Source organism: Ovis aries, chromosome 20 (assembly GCF_016772045.2).
Source record: "Ovis aries strain OAR_USU_Benz2616 breed Rambouillet chromosome 20, ARS-UI_Ramb_v3.0, whole genome shotgun sequence".
NCBI lineage: Eukaryota > Metazoa > Chordata > Mammalia > Artiodactyla > Bovidae > Ovis > Ovis aries.
In genome coordinates this window covers 15,554,578-15,567,066 of record NC_056073.1, presented here as the reverse complement: position 1 = coordinate 15,567,066, position 12,489 = coordinate 15,554,578, and the positions used below count along the sequence as shown (strand labels likewise).

The 12,489-nt window shown below is 58.0% G+C and overlaps 1 protein-coding gene across 5 annotated transcripts in view; it reads left to right on the top strand.

The window, feature by feature from the left end:
- Positions 1-12,489, top strand: part of TFEB (transcription factor EB) — a 47,501-nt gene that overhangs the window by 15,616 nt on the left and 19,396 nt on the right. The window contains exon 1 of one of the 5 annotated variants that reach the window (XM_042237516.2): positions 3,541-10,678. The exons of the other annotated variants lie outside the window; for them this stretch is intronic. The gene's annotated coding sequence lies outside the window, so the exon portion shown is untranslated. Of the gene's footprint in view, positions 1-3,540; positions 10,679-12,489 lie in introns of those variants that run through there. 5 annotated transcript variants of the gene reach the window in all.

Sequence of the window (12,489 nt, the reverse complement as noted above, 5' to 3'; positions counted from 1 at the left end):
GGTTGTTGGGAGAATTACGCGGGATCATGGAGGTCAAGTGCTTAGTACTTAGGACACCGTTTCTCCTGTCTGCACCAAAGACCAACTATGTGGCCCTGGGCGAGTTCTCTGGTCTCTTGGGTCCCAGTCTCTCCAGCTGTGTGACGTGGAATACTAACCCCTTCTCTACCCTTCTCAAGAGGATTGCTGAGGATCAGATGGAATCAAAACCCTGGATGGGTCATGAGGGAGGCCTCCAGAGAACAGAGATCCTAGACTCTTGAGCTCCCAGAGCTACCAGGAGTTTTTCAGGGTTTGGGGCTGCCTGCAGGTCCTGATGTATTTTGTCTGGGCAGGCTTCAAGCTTTATGTTTCCTTCTGGCTTGTGCAGACCTTTGAAGTGCTGACCCCAGATCCAACTCCAGAGTTTCTCAAGATGCATTCTGTGGAAGGGTTTGGTGATCCAGCAGGTTTGGGAGAGTGTGAGTTAAAAAAAAAGCGGGGGGATGGATTTCTTTGCTACAGGACTTGTTAGAGCCTTCGATATGCTAATATTCATTATGCAACCCCCAGGTGTGGTCACGATGTACTTCCGGATATCTCAATGGCCTGCTGTTCAAAGCTCCATTTTCCAGATGGAGAAACTGAGTCCTGGAGGGAAGGCTAGGAAATGGTTTTCCCAGATCATGGGAAATTTCCCATGTTATCATTTCCGTTTCCCAGTTATCTATAACTGAGCTGTGTGACTAGATGCCAGGGCTCCTGACTCCATGGCCAGGACATCCGCTTCTTTCCCTCCTTCCTCTGTTCTGCTTTCTTCCTGAAGGAGCCTCACCTTTTTCTGGCCCCTTCCCTCTCTCTCCCAGCAGCAATAGAGGGTATCCTGTTCCTTCTGGGCCTTGCTGTGCGATGGGGCTGTGCCCAGCACCCGGCCTCCTGGGTGATGCTTCTGGGCTGGCAGACGGCAGTAAGGCACCACCCCAGCTGAGCAGCTCCTCGCAAGTTAATTCTGTTTTCTGAGCCTCGGTCTCCTCAGCTGCAGAGTGATGCTCGTCACCTTGTCCCTCACCTGCAGGTGAGAGGTTTGGCTCTGACATCGTGCGAATGTGCTCTGTTCACCTGCAATTCATGTCCAGATGTCCATGAGTCTAGCAGTTCTGATCATTTTGGGGAAGAACAGGGAAGAAATGAGGGGGCCCCTGGTCATGGGATCTGATGTGGTTCTGACTCCCCAGGTCCAATTCGTCCCCCATGTTTGACATCTGCCCGTTAGGATAATGCTGGTCCTGTCTGCTCCCAGTTCCGCTGGTGACCGGCCTGAGTGATGCTAGAGACCCGTTTCACAGAGGAGGCATGAGGGGAGGGGAGGGGAGTTGGGAGCGTGGCCTCCTAGTGTCCTGTGGGGGGTTGTTGTTAGAATTGGGAAAGACACTCAAGTGTCTCTGTGCTTCGGGTCAGTTCCGCCTTGAGAGGGTGGGTCTCTGGAGTCCGCCTGCTCGTTTGATGCTCCCTCAGTCAGGGAGCGTGTGTGTGCGTGCCTGCATCTCCCTCCACTCAGCAGAGGGGGTATAAACATCCCAGGCTCTCTGCTGGCTGCGGTGGGCGCTGAGGGATAGGCTGGGGCGTGGACCAGGCTGGCTGGGGAGGTGGGAGGAGGTGGTGCCTCCCTGGCAGCATGTCCTCACCCAGAGGGCTGTTTGCCCGGGTTATTCTTAGCACTGACTCATTAGAGAGACTATTTTTAGCCCTGTTTCTAAGTGTTGCCAACATCTGGTGCAGCCAGTGCTGAAGGGGGTTGGGGGTGGCAGGGGCGACCCCTTTGGGCATGACTGGGGACCCAAGCCTCTGGCCAGACAGTGAGGACACTGCTTTCTGCACCTGCCCATTGCTTGAAGCTGGGCACGCAGTAGGTTTCCTATTCATGCTTGAGTGTTGCGGGCGGGCCCCCAACTGTCAGGGATGGGGGTTGGAAGGTGGGATGAGGGTTACCATCCAGCCAGAGAGTGAGTGAGCTGATGGTGCTCCCCAGGTAGGCGTTCCCCTGTCCGTCCCTCAGGGGTGCCAGTTGGCCTCTGATCCCTGAAGAGAAGGGCCTCGGGGGAGGTGGGCTAGCCCCCAGCTGGGGCACTTGTTACAGCGGCCACTGTGGAGGATCTGTGGACATTGTAGGGAACGGCAGTGCCCAGGGGTGAGGTGTGCAGGCTCGGGGCCAGACTGCCTGGGCTCAAGCCCTGGCTGTGCAGCTTCCTTAGCTGTGTGGCCTTGGGCAAGTCATCAGCCTCTCTGTGCCTCAGTTTCCTCCTCTGTGAGATGGGAGTGGGAGTAGAGTGTTGTAAGGCTGAGGTAGGATAACGGCCTAAGAGCTTGCCTAGCGAGCGCCGTGGTGCAGGGAGCTGGTGGCTTTCTCACCGTTGCTAATGTCACTCTTACTAGCGAGAAGCTCTGCCTGTGCCTTGAGCTGGGGAAGGAGGCGTGTCGACGGAGTGCGGTGAAGCTTGGGATGGGGCGCAGAGGGAGGGGTAGCACCAGGGCATCATGACGGGGTGCTTTCTGCCAAGCTGCCCCGAGGGATTAAGGGCACACAGGTGAGTTGGAATGTGGGCTTTGCCCTTCACAGGTTGGGTGAGTCACTTAACTTCTCTGAATGTCCATTTTTTTCTTTTATTTTTTTAATCTACAAGACAAAGATGATACTAGGTAGGCTATAGGGTTATGAAAAATAAAGCATTTGATGTTTGTGGGGGCATTTTGCCCAGCGCTGGGTACATGAGAGGATCTGAATCCATGAGACTTTTCTTCCTTTTTTTTTTTTTTTTGCTGTGTCCCTTTTCCCATGCGAGGGATGGGGTGCCATGAGGGTCCTGGAGGAGAGCTTGGCCTGGAGGTTTGGAGTGTGGGGGCTGGGGTCCTAGCTCTCCATGAGCCTGGGTGATCCACACACGTAAGTTCCCCCCAGGTTTCTGTAACACAGTGGCTGGAGAAAACTCTGAGTTCTAGACTCTTTCTCAGAATCCCTGGGGGTGCCTTGGGGAAGGACTAGGCAGAGGGGCACTGGGGAAGGGGAAGCCCCCGGTTGGAGGCCAGGTAATCTGGCCCTTCCTACTCCCCACAGAACTGCTTCATTCTCATGTTTAGCTATCAAAGTTCCAGGTAAATTTTGTCTGAAAAGCGGGTTCTGCTGTTGAAATCAGCCTGGGAGTCTCTGAGAGGGGTGACCTCCTAGGCTCCTTGTTGTGTGACTTGGCACTGACTCTGGAGGTGCCCTGGGCCGTGGGTCCTGATGTCCAGAGGGTGCTGGCACTCCCCGTGAAGCATGGGGGTGGAGCGGGGGCTGCCAGGCTGTGCCTGGGGGGAGAGGTTTGAGTGCTGCCCTGCCTCGCTATCTATGGGACGTGGGGACCTGAAGACAATACTCAGCCTCACCAGCAAACTCTCCCCGGGGGAAGCGCAGGCTGAGACTGGGCAGAGGGGCCCTGGCCACAGTGCAGTCATGTTCCTGGTAAACACTCAAGAATATCTGAAAAGAATGAATGAAGTGGCACCACAGCGTCCCCGGACAGCTGCCCCTCTGAGAGGGTGGCAGATCCCCCCTTGCTCTTTTTGTGTTTTAATTAATCTTTATTTATTTATTTCTGGCTGTGCTGGGTCCTCGTTGCTGTACGTGGACTTTCTCTAGCTGTGGTGAGTGGGGGCTGTTCTTCGTTGCTGTGCGTAGGCTGCTCATTGCGGCTTCTCTGGCTGCAGAGCATGAGTTTCTAGGCGCGTAGGCTCAGCAGTTCTGGCCCACGGGCTTAATTGCTCTGTGGCACGTGTGGGATCTTCCCGGACCAGGGATCGAACCTGTGTCCCCTGCATTGGCAGGCGGACTCTTATCCACTATGCCACTAGGGAAGTCCATCCCCTTCCTCTTCTTTTCGCCCTTCACTCTGCCTTCCCTGTTCTCTGCTTCATTCAACCAGCCTTAAGCTCCCCCAGCCCTGCCCATAACCTTAAACAAAGACACTTCCCCAACCTGAGCCTCAGTTTCTTCACGGGTGAAATGAGGATGGTGGGCTCAGCTTGGGAGGCCCCTTCCGGCGTCTCAGCCTCTGTTCTCAGGGCAGGTCATACAGGTCCAGAATGTCCAGCCCCTCTCACCAGTGGCGGGGGGAGAGGTGGTCCTCAGGGTCTGAGGCGAGGGTAGGGCAGCTGCAGTGCTCTGACGGGGCCTTCAGGGTGTGATGGGCCTGGGCGGGGGCTTGGGCGGGGAGGCAGGGACCCGTGGGTGTGAGAGGAAGGGTGGGCATCCAAGTGTGTCCGCTGGGCTGGGGCCGCCACCGTGACTTTTGTGTGTGACCCTCTGCAGGCGTGGGCGGCAGCCCATAGGGACACATTTGTGTCGTTATGACTGGACGTGAGAGGGTGTGTGGGTCAGGCCAGCCTCGGGCTGGGGCGGTTATCTCCTGTTGCTGGGAGCTTCCTGAGCTCTGAGGAGAATGGAAAGTGACTTCATGCAAGGGCGCCCCTCCCCAGCTCCCCTCTTTAGGCACAGCCTGAGGTAGAGGGTGGCCTGGCCTTCCTCCCCTCTTCCTCACTCACCAGAGGCCTGTGTCCCCTTCCTCCCTCGCCTCAGACCCTGTGTCTCACTCAGGGTTTTGGGGGGGCTGTCTTGACCTGCATTCTGACTCTTCTCTCCATGGCATCCTGTGTGGGCGGGGGAGGGGAGGCGAGTGGTCCATGCCTGCAGCTCTAGGAGTCGGTGCACCCCCAGGCCTCGTACAGCTAATCCTCTGAGCAGAGGAAGTGTCCTCCGGAGGCCCAGCCTGGGACGCCGTGGTCAGCACCCCGCACCGGCCGAGTGGTTTTCCAGCAGGAGGAGACCCGCGGGGAGGGTTGAGGAGAGGCTCCACCTGCCCACCGGCTCCCGGCTCGGCAGTCTTGGCTGCAGCCACTGCCGGTGACTCATTCCCCTGGGGAACTAGCCGGCTCCTCTCCTGAGGCTCTGGGCCCTGGGAGGAGCAGGGAGGCCCTCCTTCCATATGACGGGGAGGGGTCCCAGCTGACCGCTCTCATATCCTCCAGCCCCCGCAGACTTCACCTTCCTAGTAGCCACAGCCCCAGATCACCATAATGGGTCCCGGGTGCCTCACAAGTAGGCAGCCCCGTCTGGGCAGCTGGACTCAGGAGTCCCTCTTCCCCAGCACCAGCCACCAGGCATGTCCCCATTCCAGTGCCTGGGCTCGGTGGGGGTGTGGATGGTGCCTGTCCCCACCCCGGGGGAGGGAGGTGACTGAGCAGCCTGGGAGGGGGTGGGGAGGCCCTCTCCAGGGAAATGAATTCTTGGCTGGACCCCAGATGCTGGCCTGCCCATCTCTGCTCCGGGGTAACACTGGGTGCACACACAGCCCCATTGTACGCCTGGGCCCTGTGCCCGCCGTGGGCCTGGCACCAGCTCTGTCCACAGCAGTGGCTCCGTCAGCTCCTCAGCAGCCCCTGCCAGGGCCCGGGCCACTGGGCCCCCGGTGAGGAGGAGGAGGGAGGGCTGGTGGTGAGGCTGTGAGTGGGGGTGCCCTGAGCGGGGGAGCGGGCACCATGCAGGTGCTTGAGGAGCCAAGCGCATGCGTTGGTTTCTCATCAACTGTGGATACAGGGTAGGGAGCACTGTCTCCCCTTCACATGAGGAAATCGAGGTGTCGAGACCCCGAGAGGCTGCAGTAACTCGCCCAAGGGCACAGAGCTAGCAAGCGCTGGAGCTGGGGTTCAAGCTCAGGCAGCCTTTGTCCACAGCCTCTCAGTACCGCTTACTGTGCTGCACACCCAGCCTCGGGTCAGGGCTCAGGGAAAGGCCGGCTCCTTCTTTTCCCCAGCCCAACTTAGAGGAGCCAGGTAGGCTACTTTCTAGAAAGTACAAGTCCCCACGGTGGAAGGGGATCCCAGAACAGTAGGGTCTGGAGTCCCCATGTGCTTGTGAGAAGCGTGGAGTTTAGATGCTATTGGTGGCTGGGCAGGCAGAACAAGTCCCCAGGATCGGAAGGCGTCTCCTTGCCTCAGTTCCCCTGCTGTGGTGGCACTGAGTGTCCCCCTTCTCGGGAGGACACGGGAATGTGGAAGAGAGGTGTGGCCAGGGCTGAACTTGGAGCCTCACCCCCTTTTCCTGTGCTCCGCAGGCTGGCCTGGAGGCTCTGCATCCCCAGCCTAGAGCAAGGCCTCCTGTTGCTTCTATTCTGAGAATCCGTCCTGAGCTGCCCCATCTCCTCAGGTTTCCCAGCCTGAAGGGGCCTCTGAGGCCGGAGAGGCTGCCAAGGGGGTAGCCCAGCGCTCAGCTTTGAGGGGTCCCGTCTCTGCCTACCGCCTGGGCCCTCAGGCCAGCCTGGAGGGTGCCTGGAACCAACACCTATGGGGCTCAACTTATCTGCTCACGAGCCCTGACCCGCCGTGGGATCAGGCAGAGCTAAAGCTTCTCCCTTATCCCGGCCTAACCTCCTTGTTCCCGTCCATCCCGGGCATGAGGCCTGGCTCCCCTTTGGTGCCACCTCAACCCTCTCACCAAATGGACAGGGCAGTCTGCGGGGACTGCAAGGTTGTGCAATGCCAAGGCTGGGCCGCTGGGACAGGTGGGTAAGAGGGAGGCTGGACGGGAACACCGAGGCTGGCTCCCCTCTCACCCCACCCGGGAGCCCTGTCATGCCCAGCCTGCTCGGGCTCAGCTTTCTCTGATTACGCTGTCCCCCTACAAAGCCAGAACACCTTCATCCCAGGCCACAGGAAGGCATGTCAAGCCCAGAAGGGCCAGGTTTGAGTGCCTTCTCCCTGGGAGATGCTGAGAAAGAGAAAATCTGGGGACAGCCCTTGGGGAGCTTCTACTACAGCTGAGAAAACTCGACAGAGTAACTCCTCTGTGCCTCAGTTTCTCATTTATAAAATGGGTACACTAATATTTCCTACTTCCCAGTGTTGTTGAGAAGGACAAATGAATTAAGACACAGTAAAGCCCTTAGTAAGATTTCCTGACAAACGGGAAGTGCTCAGTTCAGGTTTATTGGTAGTAGGCATAGTAAGGGCTTCCCTGGTGGCTTGGATGGTAAAGGATCCACCTGCAACGTGGGAGACCTGGGTTTGATCCCTGGGTCGGGAAGATCCCTTGGAGGAGGGCATGGCAACCCACTCCAGTATTCTTGCCTGAAGAATCCCATGGACAGAGGAGCCTGGCGGGCTGCAGTCCATAGGATTGCAAAGAATCGGACACGACTGAGCAACTAAGCACAGCACAGTCATAGTGAGATAGTCATTCTAAACAGAAGTACAATACAGTATATGTTATCAAGTAATGTTGTTTTTTCAAAATAGATTGCGAGTACTGGTGAGGACAGGGACTGTCTTACTTATATCTGGATCTTGGTGTCAGGCGCGGAGCCTGTCATGGAGCCAATTAAGTAATTGTTTCCAAATGGTAATCAGAGGAGGGTGGAGTCAGGGTAGGCTGCCTGGAAGAGGTGGCTCTGGAGCAGGCCTTCCAGAGACACACAGGCATTATTAGACAATCTGTGGAAGGAGGATAGGGCAGGAGGCACATCTGGAGGTCTGGATGGTGTCAGGGAGAAAGTGATGGGACCCTGTTCACTGAGCCCAGGACTTGGTTAGGACAGGGGGATCCTGAGTTCCCTGAGTGTCCGCCTACGGAGTTTGGGCTTTATCTGGTGGACAGTGGGGGTGATGGGGCAGGGAGATGGCCTTTCTTTGTTGCTCAGTGTGTTTCATTCTGCTCCTTGTTCTCTTAGGGCCGATTCCTTTCTCCACTTCTCCAAAGACAGTACACCCTCTCTCTGCTCTTCGGTCCCTTTTCTCTGATCCCTGCTCACTCCCAGCCCACGTATCCATGCTCTGTTCTTGGTCTTCTGCTTAGCTGCCCTGGCCTGTTCCCCCTACCTGCTCTTGTTCAGCATCCGCTTCCTCTCCCTGGCCCAGACCCACGTTCCCTGGGATTGGGGTCGGCTGGACTTGAACTTGAGGGGAGTGGGATACGAGCGTGGTGTGACCACACGATGGGAACGCGGGTCCTGGTGACCGAGCCAGGAGGACACCCTCTCTCCTGACCTAGCCCGCTACCCTCTTCAGGGAATGACCCCCTGGTAATGTGGCTAAGGCCCATTAGGAGGATCTTACTTCGCATTTGTCAACCTAATAAATGGAAACAGGTTTCTCTAACAGAAAAATTAGAGAGTGATAGGCCTTCATTTTCTTGCTATTAAATTTAGCCTAAAAGGGTACTGAACCAGGTGGGGACCAAACTGAAGAAAACCACCCTCTTCTGTCACCTTGTAAACATCCATGATATCCATCCATCACTTCATGCACTGTATCCATCCAGGCATCCATCCATTCACCCATCTGTCCATCATATCTATCCACCCGTTATATCCGTCCATCCGTCCCTTAATCCTCTATGTCCCTCTGGGCATCCATTACATCCATACATCTAACCATGCATCTACCAAGTATTTCCTGAGTGCCAAATTAGTTGCTTTACGTTTAATCCTTACAGAAACGCTTCAAGATAGACATTATCTTCCTTTTGCACACGAGGACCCTAGGATCCTGTGAAGCAAAGTTGCTGGAGGTCACACAGCCAATGAGCAACCGATCTGGACTTCAGCTCTCTCTGCTTCAAAACTCATGCTCGTAGTGTGGGGTCAAGTGGCCTCCCTGGGTGTCCCCAGTGCCTCTTTCTGAACGTGGAGCATGACAGCCTTGCTTCTGAAGGCATGGACAGGCATGCTCAGGTTCTGGAATGCCGGAGTTCCATAGTTCTATCCGAGGAGCAGCCCTGGGGGCCAGAAGTCACTCTGGATGTACAGTCCTATTGGCATTTGCTACCGGTAACAATGTCACCAGCCCCACACCTGCAGTGGAGGCTTCCTGATCATGTAACTTGCAACCCAGCACGTCCTTATTTCTTCTCTTCGTCAGGCCAACTCTGCTTCTGAGGGCACTCCTGTCTGCCACAGGTAGAAGGTTCTAGGTACATGCTTGGCCACTGCATCCGACCGCACCAGTCTCTCTGCAGCAACTGGGCTCTTGCACGCCTGCCTCTCTGCTTCTCCCTAGGATAACCAGCCAGCATTTTACTCTGGCACTTTTAATAATAGCTTTGTAAGCTGTAGTTAGCTGCACAATTTCAGGTCAAAACGTCCTCCTCAGGCCCCTTTGGTTGAGACAGGGCTGTGAGTGCAGACAGCTTACCTGGGTGATGACCCCAGGAAGTCCCCTTTGTGGATTAGGTGGAGTGAGGCGGGGCGGGGAAGGGGAGGGGGCAGGTGACCACTGTGTGCTCTGGAGAAAGTGCTTCAGATCCCCAGCCTTGGGACCCCTCAGCTCGTAAAGAATCCACCTGCAATGCGGGAGACCTGGGCTCAATCCCTGGGTTGGGAAGATCCCCTGGAGAAGGGGAAGGCTCCCCACTCCAGTATTCTGGCCTGGAGAATTTCATGGACTGTATAGTCCATAGGGTCGCAGAGTCAGACATGACCAAGCGACGTTCACTTCATTCGGGAGAAGGGGCTGGAATTGGGGGTTTGTTACCAGTTCCCCTCCGTCTTTGGCTGGGGCAAGGCGGGCGCTGCCTCCGCTGGCTCTGGTGCAGCTGTGTGCAGGTGCTGGCTGATGGAGGTGCTCGGGTGGGCAGGTCGGGACTGGGAGTGGCCAGGGGCCGTGGCCGGGGCCCTGACGGCCTCTGCCACTCTCACTGAACGCAGGCATGGTGGCTGGCCAGTCCCTAAGAGTGTGCCTCCTGCCAAGCCCTCTTGTCATCGCTCACTTCTCTCGAGGCCCACGAACCTGCCACCACCCTCTCCTGCTGCCCCTGGGCAGACCCTTCCCACTGGGACCAGGCATGGGCACGACATTCACCACATTCAGCGACCACCTGCTCTGTGCTGGGTGTCCCTGTAAGAGGAGAAGCTGCCAGGGCCCCTCTAGATGCTCCGAGCAGAGGGAAGGGACTCAGCGGCGTGCAGGGGGTCCTTACCAGGGGCCACATGCGGTGGCCCCTTCTGGCCTTTTCTCTCTTTCTCTGAGCTCAACATCCGCTCCTAGAGGGTGGGGGCAACGCACTGGGTGGCCACAGGGCCTGAGCCACTCTGAGTCCCCTTCCGGCAGAGCTCTGCGGAGGCTGTGATTGTAGCGGTTTTTCTGACTTCCTTTTCCTTTTTCTCGCGCCCCTGCCTCTTCCCCCTCCTGAGGCCTCCAGACCCACGGCTGCCACGTGGCTGCCTTTTCGTCAGTGGGGAACCAAGCCTTCCAGTGCTCTCTAGCTGAGTCTCTATGGGGAACAGGATGCAATTCACGGTGCAATAAGGGTGGGGGGTCGGTTTATTCATGAGCGCCCTTCTTTGTCCCTGGGGAAAACACTGCCTGGTACCTGCTTCCTGGAGAGGGGCCTTCTCCTTCTAGACTCCTGCCCCCATCCCTCAGACTCACACTAGACTCACTCCCAAATTGGGGTCGCGGGGAAGGAGCAGAGTTAAGGAGGGAGGGGCGTGTAGGTAAGGCCACCTGGTGTGCAGGCAGGGAGGGCAGGTGCCGGCCTGGCAGGCACACACACAGCACACCCTCCAGACTCCTACGGGCCACCGGCAGGCCTGCCAAGTCCCGGTCCCTTTTGACTCATCTCTCCGGCTGCCACCCACAGACTTTCCCCTTGATGTTTTCACTTCCAAACCAGGTTTGGTCAGCGTGCGTGTGCCAGGGTGGCGAGTGGGGTGGGGGGGTGGGGGAGGAACATGTTGGCCTGGGCTGGCCAGCCCCATGCCCTCTGACATTCTCCTCCTACTTACTGGTGGCATCTATTTCCCACCCCGAGGAGGGCAGGGCCGGCTTTGGCAGAGTGAACTGGGCCTTGAAGTTGTACCTGCCCCACTTGGATAGAAAGGTGGCTGTGCTTATTCGGGGCAGGCGTGTGTCGGTGTGAGGGCTGGGAGGACGTGGGAGAGATTAGCACGGGGGACTTAGGACGTGACTTTCAGTTTGTCTCAGGTGGGAGCTTAAGCATCTTTGATCAAGTCTCACCCCCGTGGGGGATGCGGGGCGGGGGGTTGGGGGCACAGGTCGGGGGAGGGGTGGATGGGGAGCGCAGAGTGAGCAAGGCTTCGCCCCGACCCAACGAGCTCAAAAGCCAGGGCACTGGGTTCCTCCCTCTGCCTGGCAAAGGGCAAGTGTTCCTTGTGACATTTCAGGACAGAAAATGAGGTGGGGGCCTGCTGTGTGCGCTTTGAGCATGAGATCTCTGGTGGCGGGCGAGGGTGGGACAGGTGAAGGCGGCTGCCTCCCTCTGCTCTCTTGGCTGGGAGGGGGTAACGCTGTGGTACAAGGTCATTTCAAGTGTTGGGGAGAGAGTTCTCCTCTGGCTTCCAGACGGATGGGTTAGAGTTGCCAGCCGGGCACCTGGGCCGGGCAGCAGAGAAGCTATGCCGTGCTCTGGGTCTGGGGCAGCTGCTGTTCAGGAAGCCCTAGGCCGAGTGCAGGCTGGCTGGGCGAGGACCCGGGCAGGGGACCCCTGGATTTTGTGGCCCGATTGAATGTTCCCAGTTTCCAGAAGCGCAGCTCAAGCCGGGGCAGGGCGAGGGAGAAGGCCCAGCCACCGGGTGGGGGGCGGTATCGAGGGGAGAACAGCCTGTGGTCATCCTGCGGCCCCTGCCTGCTCCAGCCGCCCTGTCCTGCCCCCACCAGGCATGAGTCAGACCGAAAGCAGAAGCTGCCAGACATTGCACAGGGTGAAGCGAGGCAGAACCAGCAGTGCTATTTTGGAACCTGGTTAATTCCCCCTCCTGTCCCCCAGCGCTCATCACTCAGGGCACCCCACCCCACCCCCCGCCCCGTTCCTGGGTTCCTGGTCGCCAGCTCTTTGCCTTCCCTGTAGAGACTGCTGGGGCAGGACCCCATGTCCCCTGGCGTGTGTGGAGGTGGGGTTGCTTAAAGCCCCTCCCTTTGAGGGACCCCTCCTTCTCCCTAGCTGAGAAGTGCTGTCTTCTCTGGAACCGGCCTTCTGGGGTGTCAGGGGGTGCCCCCTCCCGGTGGGAGCTGGCGCTGCCGGTCTGGCACGCACCCTCCCTCTGCCCCTCCTCTGCCACTCAGGCCAGCTGTCGGCGGCCTCTCACCGGGGCTGTGAGCTGACCAGGCTTCAGGTGGGAGCCTCTCCCGGCAGTGACTCTTGGAGGTTTGGGAGGGATTTCTGGACGCGGAGGGGGGATATTTTGGGGCCAAGGGCCTTTCTAGAGCCCATGACGTCGTGCGCCTTGCAGCAGCCCCGGTGACCCCCTAGTCAATGGTTCTCTCTCGGGCATCCCAGGCCCGCTTGAGGGCCCACAGTTTAGGATTGTTTGGAGTCCTATGAACCTGGGGGCCCCTGGCCATCCAGTCCGCGGAGGTGAAAGAGGTCAGCGGGTGTGTGTTTCTGAGCTGAAGCTGAGGGTGTTTGTGAGAGTGTTGCTACCCACCCGTGGGTCCAGGGGCGGAGGTCCCTGCTGCTCCTGAAGC